Consider the following 16,965-nt stretch of genomic DNA (forward strand, 5'->3'; position numbering starts at 1 on the left):
TCGCGTGTCCACTCACTACCAGAAGAAGCACAGTGTGAGATAATGGCGCGAGATGGATTTTGGCCAACGTTCTGCAAATTTTCTCATCGATTAAACATTTGATCACCATACAGTATTCAGTTTCTAAAAGTAGAATTTGTAACAGAGTGGTGTGTGATTTGTATGCATGACCCTTTGCGTTGTTTTTGTGTGCAAGAATTGAGATATTGCACACGCCACTTCAGAGTAGGCGTTCCCTAACGCAAATGTGCAAATAAATGCTAGAACGCGCCAATAGAATCTCACTAGCTCGTGCTTGGCTCTGCCCACCTCATTGCTTGCTCTTCTCACGATTTTTCATTTTTATCAATTGGAAACGACAGGCTCTGGTCTATCTTGACGGTTTCGTCAGCAACATTATACATGTAACGTTACTTCCGGAATTTAGGACATTTTCAAAATAAACGTCCACCACGTAATAGTATAAAATTATAATTAACCTGTATTTATTCATGAAATGAAAACGTGTCTATACATTAACAATGATACATATTTGTTCATTTTTAAGTGATATTTGCAACACATTTGGGTTAAAAATATTTTCCACGGTCAAATAAATTCCCCAAATGCTGTTTATGAAATACATTGGTTTAAACTAAACTATTCTGCTGAAGTAAATATGGGTTGGTATTACTCATTATGGTCTGTAAAATCTATATAGGATGTTCTTTCATAGGAGTTGAGGTTTATATGCCCAGCAACACTTTCTACTCCACCATCTCCATTGGTCCCAATGCAATACACTGTAGACTGATAAATTACATAGTGGCTTATAGAGGGAAAAAAACGATTTTATGTGCAGAGGTAAAAGTGTTGTCGGGAGTACTTAGTGCAGTCAGTAGAAATCACCTTCAAACGACCCAGTGCTGTCCATGGTCCTGACGTCAACACATAAGCAAACTTTTTAGTCAAAACGAAAATCTTGTTTATTTACAATTCATTCGCAATAAATATCAAGCAGGCTATAGGTACACCATCACTAGTCACCAATTTTATAAAATGTGTCAGTTAAAATTAATGGTCAAACTACCTCTAGGATACATTCATTCATTACACTCCATTTCATAAAATGTTTTGGCAAAAAAATCATGATCTAACACACTTTGATGCATTCGTTCGTTTCAATCATCCATTTCAATAAATGTGTCAGTTAAAAATGTATGGTCTGACACAGTCTATGATACATTCAGTCATTAGAATCACTCATTGAATAAATCCATTAAAGTAGTGATGGGCACCAGTATGGAAATACTATAACAATATCAGTTGAGAATCATGGTACATACATTGCAACTGAAGTTTTCTGTTAAGTCCAGACAACTGCTTGCAGATTGCCCATGGGCCAGATGTGTTCTGCTGGCATAAATCTACTTAACCAGTTTAAATACGATGGGAAGCCCATCTACAGTTGATGTCCCATCAGCAGAAAATGAAGTATGCTAAGCAGCCCGTTTTTGTTATAGTGTTTTGTTAAGCAGTCTGTGTCATGTATGCTTTTTTACAGTTAACAGGAAGAATAAACCAATATCACGATATGCCTTGCTCATATCGATATCAGGTATTGATATCATATCGAATTATCCATATTGGTGCCCACCACTACATTAAATAAACATTTATATTGAAATATTATTTAATTATTAAGGATATAGCTTCATTTCATCAGTGTGCTGTATAATTCAAACTTAAAACCTTAACTTCCTTCAACTAAGTAATTTCCTCTCTGATAACTCATGTAACACATAGTCTCGCATTCCATTGTGAAAAAGTGTATCCACATTGCCCTCTTATGAGACTGCTTTAGAGAACAAGCACACAAACACCACAACTGCTGTTTTTTTAAAAGGCAGAGGCTGCGGATCCGACTTTTCTGGACCCCGCTTCTCGGCGGTGCAAATAGGCCTACCCATGAGAACTTTTTAAAATACCTACCACTTCTTTCTGAAAGGACCCTCTCCCATTCGTCAGAAGCAGGTTCTTTACCCTCAAAAGTTTGTACATTTTGCATATTAAGTTGACAGTCTGAGGGTTTTCTCTGAGCAGTTGACATTCCCCATTTAAACTCTCAACAGGCAATAGGTTTTGTACCTGAGCCTTATTTACATTATCTCTTTGTAAAAAAATATATTTTTACCTTGTCACAAACAATATAATGTATAACTGTGTCACAGTCCCCTTTAAGACTAAATCCATTTTGCAATGGCTCTACTTAACTTGTCATGATTCTGAGTTGCATAGAAAAGTAGAAGATTCAACATCCTTTTGACTATCTGGAGAGTCAATAAAATCTTTGCTGTTTGCTGTTATTTTGTGATTTACAGAAACAAAACAGTTTGGGGTTTCTTGTGCTGTGTGACACATTCCTCACCATATTTACATTTCACTGCATTTCTCCTCCTCACTGTGTTTGATTGGTGTATAAGTATCAATTATACTGAACAAAAATATATATGCAACATGCACCATTTTCAAATATTTTACTGAGTTACAGTTCATAAGGAAATCTGTCAATTGAAATAAATTCATTAGGCCCCAATCTAAGAATTGCACTGGCAATTGCACGCTCCCTCAACTTGAGACATCTGTGGCATTGCGCTGTGTGACAAAACTGCACATTTTAGAGTGGCCTTTTATTGTCCCCAGAACAAGGTGCACCTGTGTAATGATCATGCTCTTTAATCAGCATCTTGATATGCCACACCTATCAGGTGGATGGATTATGCTCATGAGAGGTTGCCACAACGCCTTCTTTCCACCATAAGATTTGTCATACTGGAAGCAGAAGAGTTTATTTTCGGCTTTGCTATGAACACACAGCATGTGCAATCTCAGCTTTGTTTTGTCAGTGGTTTAGTGGTTAGAGCATTGGGCCAGTAACCGAAAGGTTGCTGGATCAAATCCCCAAGCTGACAAGGTAAAAATCTGTCGTTTTGCTCTTGAACAAGGCAGTTAACCCACTGTTCCCCGGTTTGCCGTCATTGTAAATAAGAATTTGTTCTTAACTGACTTGCCGAGATAAATAAGAAAAGAAAATACCAGCTGATCCATTTCTATTTTTGGGGGGTCTGCGAACATCCTTCTGCACAGAGCACAGAAGAGTGGGTTGGGGTTGAGTTCTTGTGCACTTAGTGTTATTAGGAACATTCATTTCTTCTCACAATGAGGACATGTTGTGAGGGTGCAGATCTGAGTGGGATCTCATGTGAACTTTCATGCTGCTAGATTTTGGCAAACGCTTTTTGCAAATGCGGCATACTTTTTACTGTTTGTGTGTTTTGGTCTGGCTAGGTTGCTAAATGGGTTGTAAGATGGGTCCTGTGGTGTACTGGTGGCCTCGAGGAGTTCCACAGGACAGCTCGGTGTCCTCTCCTTCAGGTTTCTGGACTGTTTCGCTGGACATCTGAGTCCATGTCATCACTAGCTGGCAATCTGCTATGCAATTGTTTGAAGACACATTTAAGACTGTGTTTCTCCAAGCTTTGCGGGTCCTTGTATCTCTTATCACACATTAGACAATGACGGGGGCGCTCTTCTGAGGTTATGTGGTTTGGGGGAATCTTGTCGTGGGTGACAGCTCCTGCTCAACAGGTGTTGATGGAGGACGAACTCTGAGGTTTGCTGATAATGCGTGATTGTGAGATTTCTGCTTTGCCCTGGATGACTCGTCTTTTCCCCCTGCATATGGTTGTTGCAGTGTACTACCAGATAGCTCTGGGTCTTTCTGTCCCATAGCTGAAGGACTAATGCTCTCTCCAGAGGGAATCTCCCCTGGTTGCCCTTTCTCAATCAGTCAAGCCCCTTATTGAACCATCATGGTGTTTAAGTACTTTCTGTAAGTTATTGTACAATTACTAGAATGGTAGGGGTGATCCTGGGAATGGGTCTTCAAGTGCCTTGACATGTCTGAAGCACTTCTTCGAAATTTCAGGTCCTTCATCTTTGCCTTCAAGCTGCTTGGGTATTTCACCTTTAGGTTTTGACACAACTACTTAACACACATTTTGATGATGTCTCGTCTGATCAAAATGGCACTGGGAGCGCTTCCTACACCGAAATGGACGCTCCCTTGTGTAGGTTTTCTGGTGCCATCTCATGTCTGCAACTCGACTAAAAGTCCTCCCACAGATTGGGAATTTCATGAATGTATAATCTTCAGGAAATTGAGTTTTGGTTTGTTTCTGTTCTTGTGCAAGAAATGTCTCCATCTTCAGCCCTCTGTTTCTTCTTAATGGTCTTAGGCAATAATATCAGGTTAGTAGTGTCAACCCTTTATAGATCCACTGAGGGCTGGTAAAGCACAGAGGATATGATCACATTAGACATGATGTTGAATATGCTAAGCATTTGTTCTCCATGACTTCCACTGGCTTTGTGTCTTTATTTTTGGCTTTCTGAAAGATCTCTTCCTTTTGACACTTAAATCTTCATAAGTCTGCGCCACCCCATCTGCCCCAATAACCATCACTGTTTCGTACCTGGAGTCCACCTCTTCAACAATATCTTCCGTCTCATCTTTTACTGGTCCAATCCCCACAACCTTCTCTTCTTCATTACCGGCATGAACCTCCATGTCCTCATGGTCCACAGGGTCAGCAAACTCTATAGATAGTTTGTTGTTTCTCTCACATTCCACCCTCTCCTCTCTTTCTACTACATCCATACTTGTCCCCGGTTCCATCTCTGTGTACTCTGTCAGTGTTGCAGAGTCCACCTCCAACTCTTTGGTGAATGTATCCATGAAGACATTCAAGGATGATACAGGTGTTTCTGATTCTGTCTGTTCTGTTGCAATCACCCTTTCTACAGGAGGGAGACAGAGAGCAGAGAGAATGCAGTCCCCAACAGTGGAAGACAGAGTATCTAGAAAAGGAAGATGATTAATGAAAGACAATGGTTAAATAGAGAATAAATGTCAATGTCCCTTACATCTACACTGAACAAAAATATAAAGGCAACATGCAACAATTTCAAAGATATTACTGAGTTACAGTTCATACAAGGAAAGTCAGTGAATTGAAATGCGTTGGGCCCTAATCTATGGATATGACATGACTGGGAATACAGATATGCATCTGTTGTTCACATATACCTTAAAAAAAAGGTAGGGGCGTGGATCAGAAAACCAGTCCGCTTCTGGTGTGACCACCATTTGCCTCATGCAGCATGACACGTCTCCTTCGCATAGAGTTGGTCAGGCTGTTAATTGTGGCCTGTGAAATGTTGTTCCACTCCTCTTCAGTGACTGTGTGAAGTTGGTGTATATTGGCGGGAACTGGAACACACTGTCCCGTATATCCAAAGCATCCCAAACATGCTTAAATGGGTGACATGTCTGGTGAGTATGTAGGCCATGGAAGAACTCGGACATTTTCAGCTTCCAGGAATGTGTACAGATCCTTGCGACATGAAGCTGTACATTTTCATGCTGAAACATGAGGTGATGACGGTGGATGAATGGCACAACAATGGGCCTCAGGATCTCGTCACGGTATCTCTGTAAATTCATATTGCCATCGATAACATGCAATTGTGTTCGTTGTCCGTTGCTTCTGCCTGCCCATACCATAACCCCACCGCCACCATGGGGGACTCTGTTCACAACATTGACATCAGCAAACCGCTCGCCCACACGATGCCATAAACAATGTCTGCCATCTGCCCGGTAAAGTTGAAATAGGGATTAATCCATGAAGAGCACACTTCTCCAGTGAGCCAGTGGCCATCGGAGGTGAACATTTGCCCACTGCAGTCGGTTACGATGCCAAACTGCAGACAGTGAGACTGTTTCTGACAGTTTGTGCAGAGAATCTTCGGTTGTGCAAGCCCACAGTTTCATCAGCTGTTCGGGTGTCTGGTCTCAGACGATCCCACAGGTGAAGTAGCCTGGGCTGGCGTGATTATTCGTGGTCTGCGGTTGTAAGGCCGGTTGGATGTACTGCCAAATTCTCTAAAACGACATTGGAGGTGGCTTATGGTAGAGAAATAAACATTAAATTCTCTGTTAACAGTTCTGGTGGACATTCCTGCAGTCAGCATGCCAATTGCACACCCCCTCAACTTGAGACATCTGTGGAAAAACTGCACATTTAAGAGTGGCCTTTTATTGTCCCCAGCACAAGGTAATGTGTAATGAGCATGCTGTTTAATCAGCTTCTTGATATGCCACACTTGTCAGATGGATGGATTATCTAGGCAAAGGTGAATGCTCACTAACAGGGAAGTAAACATATTTGTGCACAAAATTAGAGAGAAATTAGTTTTTTGTGCACTTTACATGTTACGTTTATATTTTTGTTCAGTGTAGTATAACAGAGGTCAAATTAGATGCTTTTGTTGATGTTGAAAAGAGCCATCTGGCATTTCATGAAGGCTTGCACAAAGTTTATTGTCTTTGACTGTGTTGCAATGTCATCCTCATCTCCTATCTCATTCCATACAGTGCATTCGGAAAGTAATCAGACCCCTTGACTTATTTCACATCTTGTTACGTTACAACCTTATTCTAAAATGGATAAAAAATTTAAAATCCTCAATCTACAAACAATACCCCATAATGACAAAGAAAAAACTTTTTTTTGTTGTTGAAACGTTAGCAAATGTGTAACAAATAAAAACATAAATACCTCTTTTACATAAGTATTCAGACCATTTGCTATGAGACTCGAAGTTGAGCTCAGGTGCATCATGTTTCCATTGATCATCCTTGAGATGTTTCTACAACTTGATTGGAGTCTACCTGTGGTAAATTCAATTGATTGGACATGATTTGGAAAGACACACACCTGTCTATATAAGGTCGCACATTTGACAGTGCATGTCAGAGCAAAAACCAAGCCATGCTGTTTGAATGAATGCTTACGAGCCTGCTGCTGCCTACCACCGCTCAGTCAGACTGCTCTATCAAATCATAGACTTAATTATAACATGATAACACACAGAAATACGAGCCTTAGGTCATTAATATGGTCAAATCCGGAAACTATAATTTCGAAAATAAAACGTTTATTCTTTCAGTGAAATACGGAACCGTTCCGTATTTTATCTAACGGGTGGCATCCATAAGTCTAAATATTCCTGTTACATTGCACAACCTTCAATGTTATGTCATAATTACGTAAAATTCTGGCAAATTAGTTCGCAACGAGCCAGGCGGCCCAAACTGTTGCATATACCCTGACTCTGCGTGCAATGAACCTAAGAGAAGTGACAGAATTTCCCTAGTTTAATATTGTCTGCTTACATGAATCATAAAACACGGGACGAGATGTTAAAACTGTCCATTGTGCCAATAGATGGTATGCACTCACATGAGATTTGCCGTGATGTTGACAGAGTGGCATGGGAGGTTTATTTCTTAGACTGGGTTAAGATGTAAATTTAGGGACACATCCTCAGTAGTGTGCCTTCGAATCAGTGGGTGTTTTGGCCTTTAATCACTAAACACCCTCATCAAAGGTGGCCAGCTAAAGGGTGATCAAGCCTTAGCTTGTGTCCCATGCCCAATTAAGATTTCCCACGGGACTATGCAAGGCAGGGGCATCCTCTTCCCTGAGCCAGCCCTACAGCTGACCGCATACCTCAGATCTGAATTGGGTTCTCAGGTGGGAGTGGGGGGTCATGAAGTTATAGCTCAGCAAGGGTCCTTCCGTTTGATCCAGATCCACTGGCTGCCTCTTTCAGCTGCTTGAGAAACTGCTCTGACGGTCTGCCGCAGAGCCTGTCCATGGATTCCAAGTTCTTTCAGCAACCTGATGGTGGAAGAAGCCACGAATCCTCTGCATCCCACTTCAACTGGCCGGACTTTTGCATTCCAGCCACGCTGAGTTGCGTCTGCTGCCAACTCTGTGTAACGCAGTTTCTTACGCTCGTAGGCCTCTTCAACAGAGTTTTCCCACGGGACTGTGAGCTCTATGATGATGAACTTCTTTTAACTAAATATGCAGGTTTAAATATATATACTTATGTGTATTGATTTTAAGAAAGGCATTGATGTTTAGGTACATTGTGCAACGATTATGCTTTTTTCGCAAATGCACTTTTGTTAAATCATCCCCCGTTTGGCGAAGTTGGCTGTCTTTGTTAGGAAGAAATAGTCTTCACAGTTCGCAACGAGCCAGGCGGCCCAAACTGCTGCATATACCCTGACTCTGTTGCACATAACGCAAGAGAAGTGACACAATTTCCCTAGTTAAAAGAAATTCATGTTAGCAGGCAATATTAACTAAATATTCAGCTTTAAAAATATATACTTGTGTATTGATTTTAAGAAAGGCTTTGATGTTTATGGTTAGGTACACATTGGTGCCACGACAGTGCTTTTTTCGCGAATGCGCTTGTTAAATCACCCGTTTGGCGAAGTAGGGTATGATTCAATAATAAATTAACAGGCACCGCATCGATTATATGCAACGCAGGACAAGCTAGAAAAACTAGTAATATCATCAACCATGTGTAGTTAACTAGTGATTATGTTAAGATTGATAGTTTTTTATAAGATATGTTTAATGCTAGCTAGCACCTTACCTTGGCTCCTTGCTACACTCGGATAACAGGTAGCCAGCCTGCCATGCAGTCTCCTCGTGGAGTGCAATGTAATCGGCCATGATCGGTGTCCAAAAATGCCGATTACAGATTGTTATGAAAACTTGAAATCGGCCCTAATTAATCGGCCATTTCGATTAATCGGTCGACCTCTAGTACAGTCAACTCCTACTTTAGCACGAGATCATTAGCTGTTCTCCTAGCAGCAGGATATTATGCTGGCAGCACAGCCCAGATTTTTTTCTGCAAAATAAGAGTCCTCACATCTGCAGACCATGTGTGAGGCATCGCGTGGGCGAGCGGTTTGCTGATGTCAACATTGTGAGCAGAGTGCCCCGTGGTGGGGTTATGGTATGGGCAGGCATAAACTTCGGATAACGAAACACAATTACATTTTATCGATTGGCAGTTTGAATGCTCAAAAATACCGCGACGAGATCCTGAGGCACATTGTGATGCCCTTTTTTTTAAAGTTATCTGTAACCAACAGAATAATATATGTATGTATTCCCAGTCATGTGAATAGGGCCTAATTTATTTATTTCAATTGATTGATTTCCTCATATGAAGTAAAATCTTTGAAATTGTTGCAGGTTGTGTTTATATTTTTGTTCATGTAATTAATTACAATATGAGTGAAATAATTACCTTTTGGAAGGAAAATTAAATATATTAAAATGCAGCTTTTGTGTGTTGGAATGGTGTGGGCGTACCCAAACAACAGAATGGTGTGGGTGTATACCGGTCATTAAAAATATTAATGCGAGTAGACCGCTGAGGGCTCACTCTCGCCGAAATATGTCCAGAATAAGCCCAATACGTTTCTATGGGAACAATATGCAGACCTAAGCTTGTCTCCTGCCTTCCCGCCTTTGGGATAAAGACTCCCAGGGCGGAGACATGACAATCTCGTCATTATAAATAGATCTCTGGTTTCAGCCCCTTGCGAATAGTAAAGGAAAGTGGATTCGCCTAAAGTAAATTGATGTTTCGCCAAAATTATAGCCATAATTAATGCTGTCTAAATAAAATAATTCAAAATACTTCGCCAGGGAGCATGACTGGAAACACTTTGAAGTGTGTGTAAATGTGAATTGAATGTAGGAGAATATAACACAATAGATCTGGTAGAAGAAAATACAAAGGGAGAAAACAACTTTTTTTTTCTACCACCATCTTTGAAATTTAACAGAAAGGTCCCAAATCTAGCCATCACTCTGGTTGTAGTTCCGATGATGTCCACCAGAGGGCAGCATTGTATATGCAAAGTTTCAGACTGATAACTTGAAGTATGAGCAAGCTACATAACATTTAGTGTGTCACCCAGGTACATTTGGGCAAATCGCGAAGGAGACATTTACATTTACATTACATTTTTCTGCAAGAATATCGTCAAATCTGTTTACTTGGACTTTGATTTAGCTTTTCCAGTATTAGTAGCCATACTGTAAGTTCAACATTTGCAAAACACCCAGTTTTCATAACTTCATAACTCTCCATATTCTTGTAATTTTTGTCCAAAAGGAAAAGGCTTGCTGTCGCACAAGGTTAGCAGCAAAATTTTGCGACAGATACGGGGTTTACTCCCTGAAAGCCCAGCTCATTGGCTATCTAGCTAGCTTTGTTTGACCCAGATTGGTGCTTATTTGACAAAGTAACAGTCAATCAAGTGAAGTCCGCTCGCATCGTCGGCGCACCATAAAGGCGTCGCTCTCTGACCAAATTTGGTGTCCTATAGGATATACTACACTCCTAATGATATAGTGAAGTCTGGTTACGTTCTAGGATCTCTGAGGAATAAATATGAATGTGATTTGACTGGTTGAAACAACATTTAGGGTTAGATTTTCACAGATTCCTTTCTTTGTAAATTGAACGAATGGAAATACAAAATCGATCGTGCATGCTATATGGACCTTTTTAGGATATGAAAAATTATTTTATCTAACAAAACGACACTTCATGTTATCTCTGGGACCCTTTGGATGATAAATCAGAGCAAGATTTCAGAATTGAAGTACACATTTCACCTTCAGAAGTGAATTTATCAAACCTATCGCAGTGAAAAAGTGTTTTGTTGTTAGGAGCTCTCCTTAAACAATAGCATGGCATTTTTTTGCAGTAATAGCTACTGTAAATTGGACAGTGCAGTTATATTAACAAGAATTTAACTTTCGGCCGATATAAGACACATGTACCAACATTTTTTGTTTCTCTAAAATCTGCGATCGTGACACACGGCGCTGCATGATTTACAACTGTCCCGTTGATGGGATGCCTATCCCTAAATAAATACAGTCATTTGTTCTCATTCTCAGACTGGAAACTTTGTTTGCGTCGTTTACAACCTGCTACACATGTAAGAAACAAGTTTTGGTTTATTTTATAACCATTATGAGTTTTGTAAATGTTTTCATTGTCCTTTGTTTGCATTGCTCCAGATGAGGAATGAACATGTGTCTGGTTTCTCTTTCCTGATAACCTCGAGCACCCACAGAAGTAGGCTCAGTCAGCTCAGTTTATTAGTATTTTTTTTAACATCCATGGCGAATGACAGTTCTGCAGTATTTGAAAAATATTTATGCTATATTTAAGCTCTAAAAAGTAATCCACACAAAACAGTGAAGATGCATTGATAATAACCAATGATAGGTGGAGACATCAACCATTTATGAACATTCCAAAAAAACTGAAGAAGGTTGTCTCCCGCAATGCTTTGGTTCCGACTTTAAGTTGCAGTTGATGGGAGCAACTGCAGAAATTTCCAGTCGACTGCAATCGAAAAGGCATGACCTTTAAATCATGGTTGTTGTAAAGGTCATGCAGTAGATGTAATCGTAAAAATGTGTATACCCATAATGCAACACACTTCGAAAGGCGGTGACTAACCTTGGTCAACTTCGTGACAAAAGTGATCTGCTGGAACACGCACAATGTGTTTGTTGTATCTATCCATATTTGTGACGAACTTCTGATTGTTTTTACTGACTTTGAACGACTCGACAAACTACCTGACAGTTTTACACAAGAAAAATGAAAACTGGAGTCCAATTACCCTTTTAAATTTTGACTGTAAACTTATTACTAAGGTTTTAACACTCAGAATGTCTTCTGTTTTAGGGGAGGTGATCCACCCGGACCAAACCTGTGCCATTCCCGGTAGGAAGATCACGGACAGCCTGATACTGATCAGAGATGCCATCTGTTATGCGAGAGACAGAAACATGCGGCTTGTAGTACTAAATTTAGATTTTGAAAAAGCTTTTGATCGTGTCTCACACCAGTACCTCTTCAAGGTACTGCAAAAAATGGGGTTCCCTGAAAGGTTTCTAGCTTGGGTGGGATTGCTGTACGACTACCACATTACCACTAAAATCCTTGTAAATGGGCATTTGTCAAAAGCAGTGGGAGTACACTGCGGCGTCCATCAGGGGTGCCCGTTATCTCCTCTTATGTTTGTGGCCTGCATCGAACCACTGCTCAACCACGGTCTTGAGAAAGGACCAACAGATCAGTGGGGTGGGTATCCCGGGGAGTGGGGGGATGACCGCCAAGTGCGTATTTTACATGGACGATGTCAACATTTCATGCACCAACCATTTATCTGTCGACAGGACCCTGGACAAGACTGACTGGTACGGACGAGCCTCTGGGGCGAGACTGAACAGAGACAAGACAGAGGCCCAATTTTTCGGACCGTGGGCAGACCCAGACTTGACCAGACTACCACTGACAGTTAAAATGACTGACATAAGGGTATTGGGGGTAAAGTTTGACCGGGAGGGACGAGGAAACGACAACTGGAGTGGGATCCTGGGGACAGTAAGACAGAGACTGAGTTTTCGGGGACTTCGACAGCTGACTTTTGAGGGCAAGGTTTTAATAATTAAAGCTGTGATTTTACCTGTGCTTTAATTAATCAGTTCTGTTTTTATCCCCCCACGAACAACTCTTTTAGCTCTGGAACGGATGGTCTTTCACTTCCTGTGGGGGAAGCAAGTGGGAGAGGCTGAAGAGGGAGGTGGTCAAGAGGCCCAGGTCCAAAGGGGGAAAGGCTTGCCTGACCTCTACTTGTTCCTGGGCAGCCGCTACACAGCGTTACACCTCACTCTTGCCACCTCCCCGGTCAACAACAAGACCCAGGCCCTCGCACAGTTCTGGCTAGGATCTTACCCAATCGACCTGCGAGCCCCAGTCTCCTTCCTGCTCCCCACACACTACGTCCAGCTCCAAAAGTTTAAGACATTTTAAACTGGAAAAAGAGGCAGTCACGGTTTTAACTAAACACCGCTCTCTTCTCTCTCTTGTGCAGGAGCGGGAACCAGTGTGTCCAGTGCGCGGGCTTGCTACAGGCGAGCCCACAACGGTTTGGCGCAACGTGGCCTATCCTGCTCTGCTGAACCCGGCACCGGGACCTGTCCTGGATGGTCGCCCATGTGATCCTCCCGGTCAGGGCCGTTATGCACACCCGGGGCATGGCGAGGACACCCGCGTGCCCCCGACCAGGCAGCGGCCAAGATGAGTCTGTGAGGCACTTGCTCTGGGAGTGCAGAGCTGCTAGAGACCTATAGAAGGAAGCAGGCCCCCTGATCTCCCCGTGTCTGCCAGCAGGGGAGGACCTAATGCCCCAGCTTGTGCTCTATGGTGTGGGCCGAAGGCCTATTCCACCAAAGGCCTTCACTAAGCTCTGGCCCACCCTCACGTGTCTGAAGGATGCACTGTGGTCCTCCCGCAACCTGCTGGTAGCGAAACGAGTAGAGACCACCCCCCAGGCAGTGTCCATGGTAGCCACGGAAGCCCTGGGGTGGTACAGAAGAAAGGGGGCCTCGACTCCAGGCGAAGGGTCCCCCACTACACCCAAGGTCCCGGGCGGCCACGGCCTGACAGCGCTGCGGCGCCTAGGGCGATGCACCTAGGGGAGGGATCTCCTCTGGGCCCCGAAGGACAGGACGGTAAATGATCCGGAAGAGCAGGAGGAGGCGAGTTTGATAAGGACCCACCCCGTTCCTGTACAAAGGACGAAGACAGCTTTTTGAACAAAGTGACTTTTTAACATGTTTTCATGTCTTAAAAATGTTTTACCTTTGTTAAATAATTTGCACACATTTTAAATGGTCTTTACAGATTGGATGATTTACAAGAAAAAATTATTTTATTCATGGTTGTTTCTATTTGTTTTTAACAACATGTACTTTTTAACAAATTTAAATGTAATATTCAAATGCAGTTTTTTATGCTTTTATGCCGTTTTTATGTGTATAAAATGATGTACAAAAATATGAGCTGTTTTTAAAGGAAATGCAACAATAAAACTTTTCCAAAAGAAAATAAAAAATCTATCCATATTTTTCTTTTTTTATTAGACAACATAAAATCACACCAAATCATGTTTATTTTTTAATTGTACCTTATGAGACCCTCTGGCCTGTGCTCATACATAAGTTTGATGTTTCAAGTTTAAATAAAAAGCCTTGAATGAGCGTGATTGAAACGTCTTTCTAATAATCATGCTTAAAGTAGCTTATTTGCATATTTATTGTTTGTAATGTGACCTGTATTTGAGGAGTTAATCCCATTATTCTCTGCAGATTCTTTCAAGCTCTGTCAGGTTGGATGGGGAGCGTTGCTGCACAGCTATTTTTAGGTCTCTCCAGAGATGTTCAATCGGGTTCAAATCCGGGCTCTGGCTGGGCCACTCAAGGACATTCAGAGGCTTGTCCCGAAGCCAGTCCTGCATTGTCTTGGCTGTGTGCTTAGAGTCGTTGTCCTGTTAGAAGGTGAACCTTCACCCCAGTCTGAGGTCCTGAGCACTCTGGAGCAGGTTTTCATCAAGGATGTCTCTGTATTTTGCTCCATTCATCTTTGCCTCAATCCTGACTAGTCTCCTAGTCCCTGCCGCTGAAAAACATCCCCACAGCATGATGTTGCCACATCATGCTTCACCGTAGGGATGGTGCCAGGTTTCCTCCACACGTGGCGCTTGGCATTCAGGCCAAAGAGTCCAATCTTGGTTTCATCAGACCAGAGAATCTTGTTTCTCATGGTCTGAGAGGCTTTAGGTGCCTTTTTGGCAAACTCCAAACAGGCTGTCATGTGCCTTTTACTGAGGAGTGGCTTCTGCCAGACAGAGCTGCTGCCAGACAGAAACTACTAATCAGTAAAAGGTATATGACAGCCCACTACCATAAAGGCCTGAATGGTGGAATGCTGCAGAGATGGTTGTCCTTCTGGAAGGTTCTCCCATCTCCACAGAGGAACTCTAGAGCTCTGTCAGAGTGACCATCTGGTCTTGGTCACCTCCCTGACCAAGGCCATTCTCTCCCCCGATTGCTCAGTTTGGCCAGGCGGCCAGCTCTAGGAAGAGTCTTGGTGGTTCCAAACTTCTTCCATTTAAGAATGATGGAGGCCACTGTGTTCTTGGGACCTTCAATGCTGCAGACATTTTTTGGTACCCTTCCCCAGATCTGTGCCTCAACACAATCCTGTCTCGGAGCTCTACGGACAATTCCTTTGACCTCATGGCTTGGTTTTGCTCTGACATGCACTGTCAGCTGTGAGACCTTATATAGACAGGTGTGTGCCTTTCTAAATCATGTCCACTCGTTTCAGAGCGTCTAAAATATGTTTTGCATGTCCGTTTTTTTGTTGTTATTGCAGACGTGCAACATTTCATGCCCTTTTATTCAATACAGTAAGCAGTTGAATAAATAAACTTCCTTGAAGTGTTGGCTTGCTAGCTAGCAAACATTCCTTTGCTACTTTGCACAGTCGTTTCACCGCATTTCTAGGCCCATCCAGAAACAACCCTTACTACCTGTCCTCTTTATTGTAGACAGGTGTGTGCCTTTCTAAATCATGTCCAATCAATTGAATTTACCACAGGTAGACTCCAATCAAGTTGTAGAAACATCTCAAGGATGATCAATGGAAACAGGATGCACCTGCGCTCAATTTTGAGTCTCATAGCAAACAGTTTGAATACTTATGTAAATAAGGTTTTGGAATTTTAATACATTTGCAAGCACTTCTAAAAATCTGTTTTCACTTTGTCATTATGGGGTATTGTGTGTAGATTCCTGAGGGAAAAAAATGTTTAATCCATTTTAGAATAAGGCTGTAACGTAAAAAAATGTGTAAAAAGGGAAGGGGTCTGAATACTTTCTGAAGTCACTGTAAATTGGCTGGAATAGACTCAATAAAATAATCTGCAATGGTTTCCCTAAAAATAAACGAACACACCGCGCAGCTCCTGACTCTGCTGGCTCTTGCTTAGTGGTTACGCTGATGAACTACATCAATTCGATTTTAGCTCAATGGGAACGACACAGAAAACAAGAGCATCAAGACGAAGCAGCTGCTTTATAAGTGGGATGCACTGTTGAGCGCTACATCCCGAGGGGGTTGTGCTGATTGTACGGTTAAATGGCTTCCCTTGAGAAGGCATGAACAAGATGTATGTCAGGAGAAGTGCAGTATTATCATAAGGAGACGTATACTTGGAATACGGAGGAGGAATGGAGGGAAAAAGAGAGGCAGAGGAGGTCTAAGAGAAAGAAGGAGCAAGAGGGTGAGCTTGCGTTGGTTAAAAATTGCAGAAAAAAGGGAGATGGTTTGTTAAAGAAGAATGGTAGAAAGTGTGAGCAGAGCGAGCTGAAGACAGGAGGAGAAATGGAAGTGAATGAGGGTGAATTATCTGAGGTGCTAGGTGTGGTGAAGTTCTCTTAGTCCGAAGCTTACACCAAGGGTCAGGATAAAGATGAGTCTGTGACAGTAGGAGTGAATTTTTTGGAAAAAGTGGAGCCTTGCCTTTAGGCTGATCAATTTGTGGTTTCGGGTGGGTGAAAACGGAGTTGGGTGCTGTGGAATTGGTGAGGATAAACAGAAGCGGTCTTGTGATAATTGTTTGTGTTACTGCTGGTCAGATGGAGAAGGTGCTCCTCATTAAGCGAATGGGTGCAAGAAACATGAATTGTTTTGTTCTCAAGAAAAGGGCACCAATGAAAGGAGTGATAACAGGGTATCAGTACATATAGAAGTTGACCAACTTAAGGGAAAGATTCCGGGGGTTTGTGATGCTCGTCCTTTGGTGCGACGCAGACAGGGTGGCGTGAGTGGTGAAACAGAAGAGTCCTTGTCTGTTCTTTTGACTTTTGATGTTGATTCTTTGCCCAACAAAGTAATAATAGGACATATAGAGTTGAAGTCAGAAGTTTACATACACCTTAGCCAAATACATTTAAACTCAGTTTTTCCCAATTCCTGACATTTAATCCTAGTAAAACATTCCCTGTTTTAGGTCAGTTATGGTCACCACTTTATTTTAAGAATGTGAAATGTCAGAATAATAGTAGAGAGAATGATTTATTTCAGCTTTTATTTCTTTCA

General features: G+C 42.0%; 1 pseudogene; it reads left to right on the forward strand.

Moving 5' to 3' along the window:
- The first annotated feature begins 7,562 nt into the window (after window positions 1-7,562).
- On the forward strand, window positions 7,563-13,496 carry LOC139569843 (uncharacterized; annotated as a pseudogene).
- The last annotated feature ends 3,469 nt before the right edge of the window (window positions 13,497-16,965 follow it).

Source organism: Salvelinus alpinus, chromosome 3 (genome assembly GCF_045679555.1).
Source record: "Salvelinus alpinus chromosome 3, SLU_Salpinus.1, whole genome shotgun sequence".
NCBI lineage: Eukaryota > Metazoa > Chordata > Actinopteri > Salmoniformes > Salmonidae > Salvelinus > Salvelinus alpinus.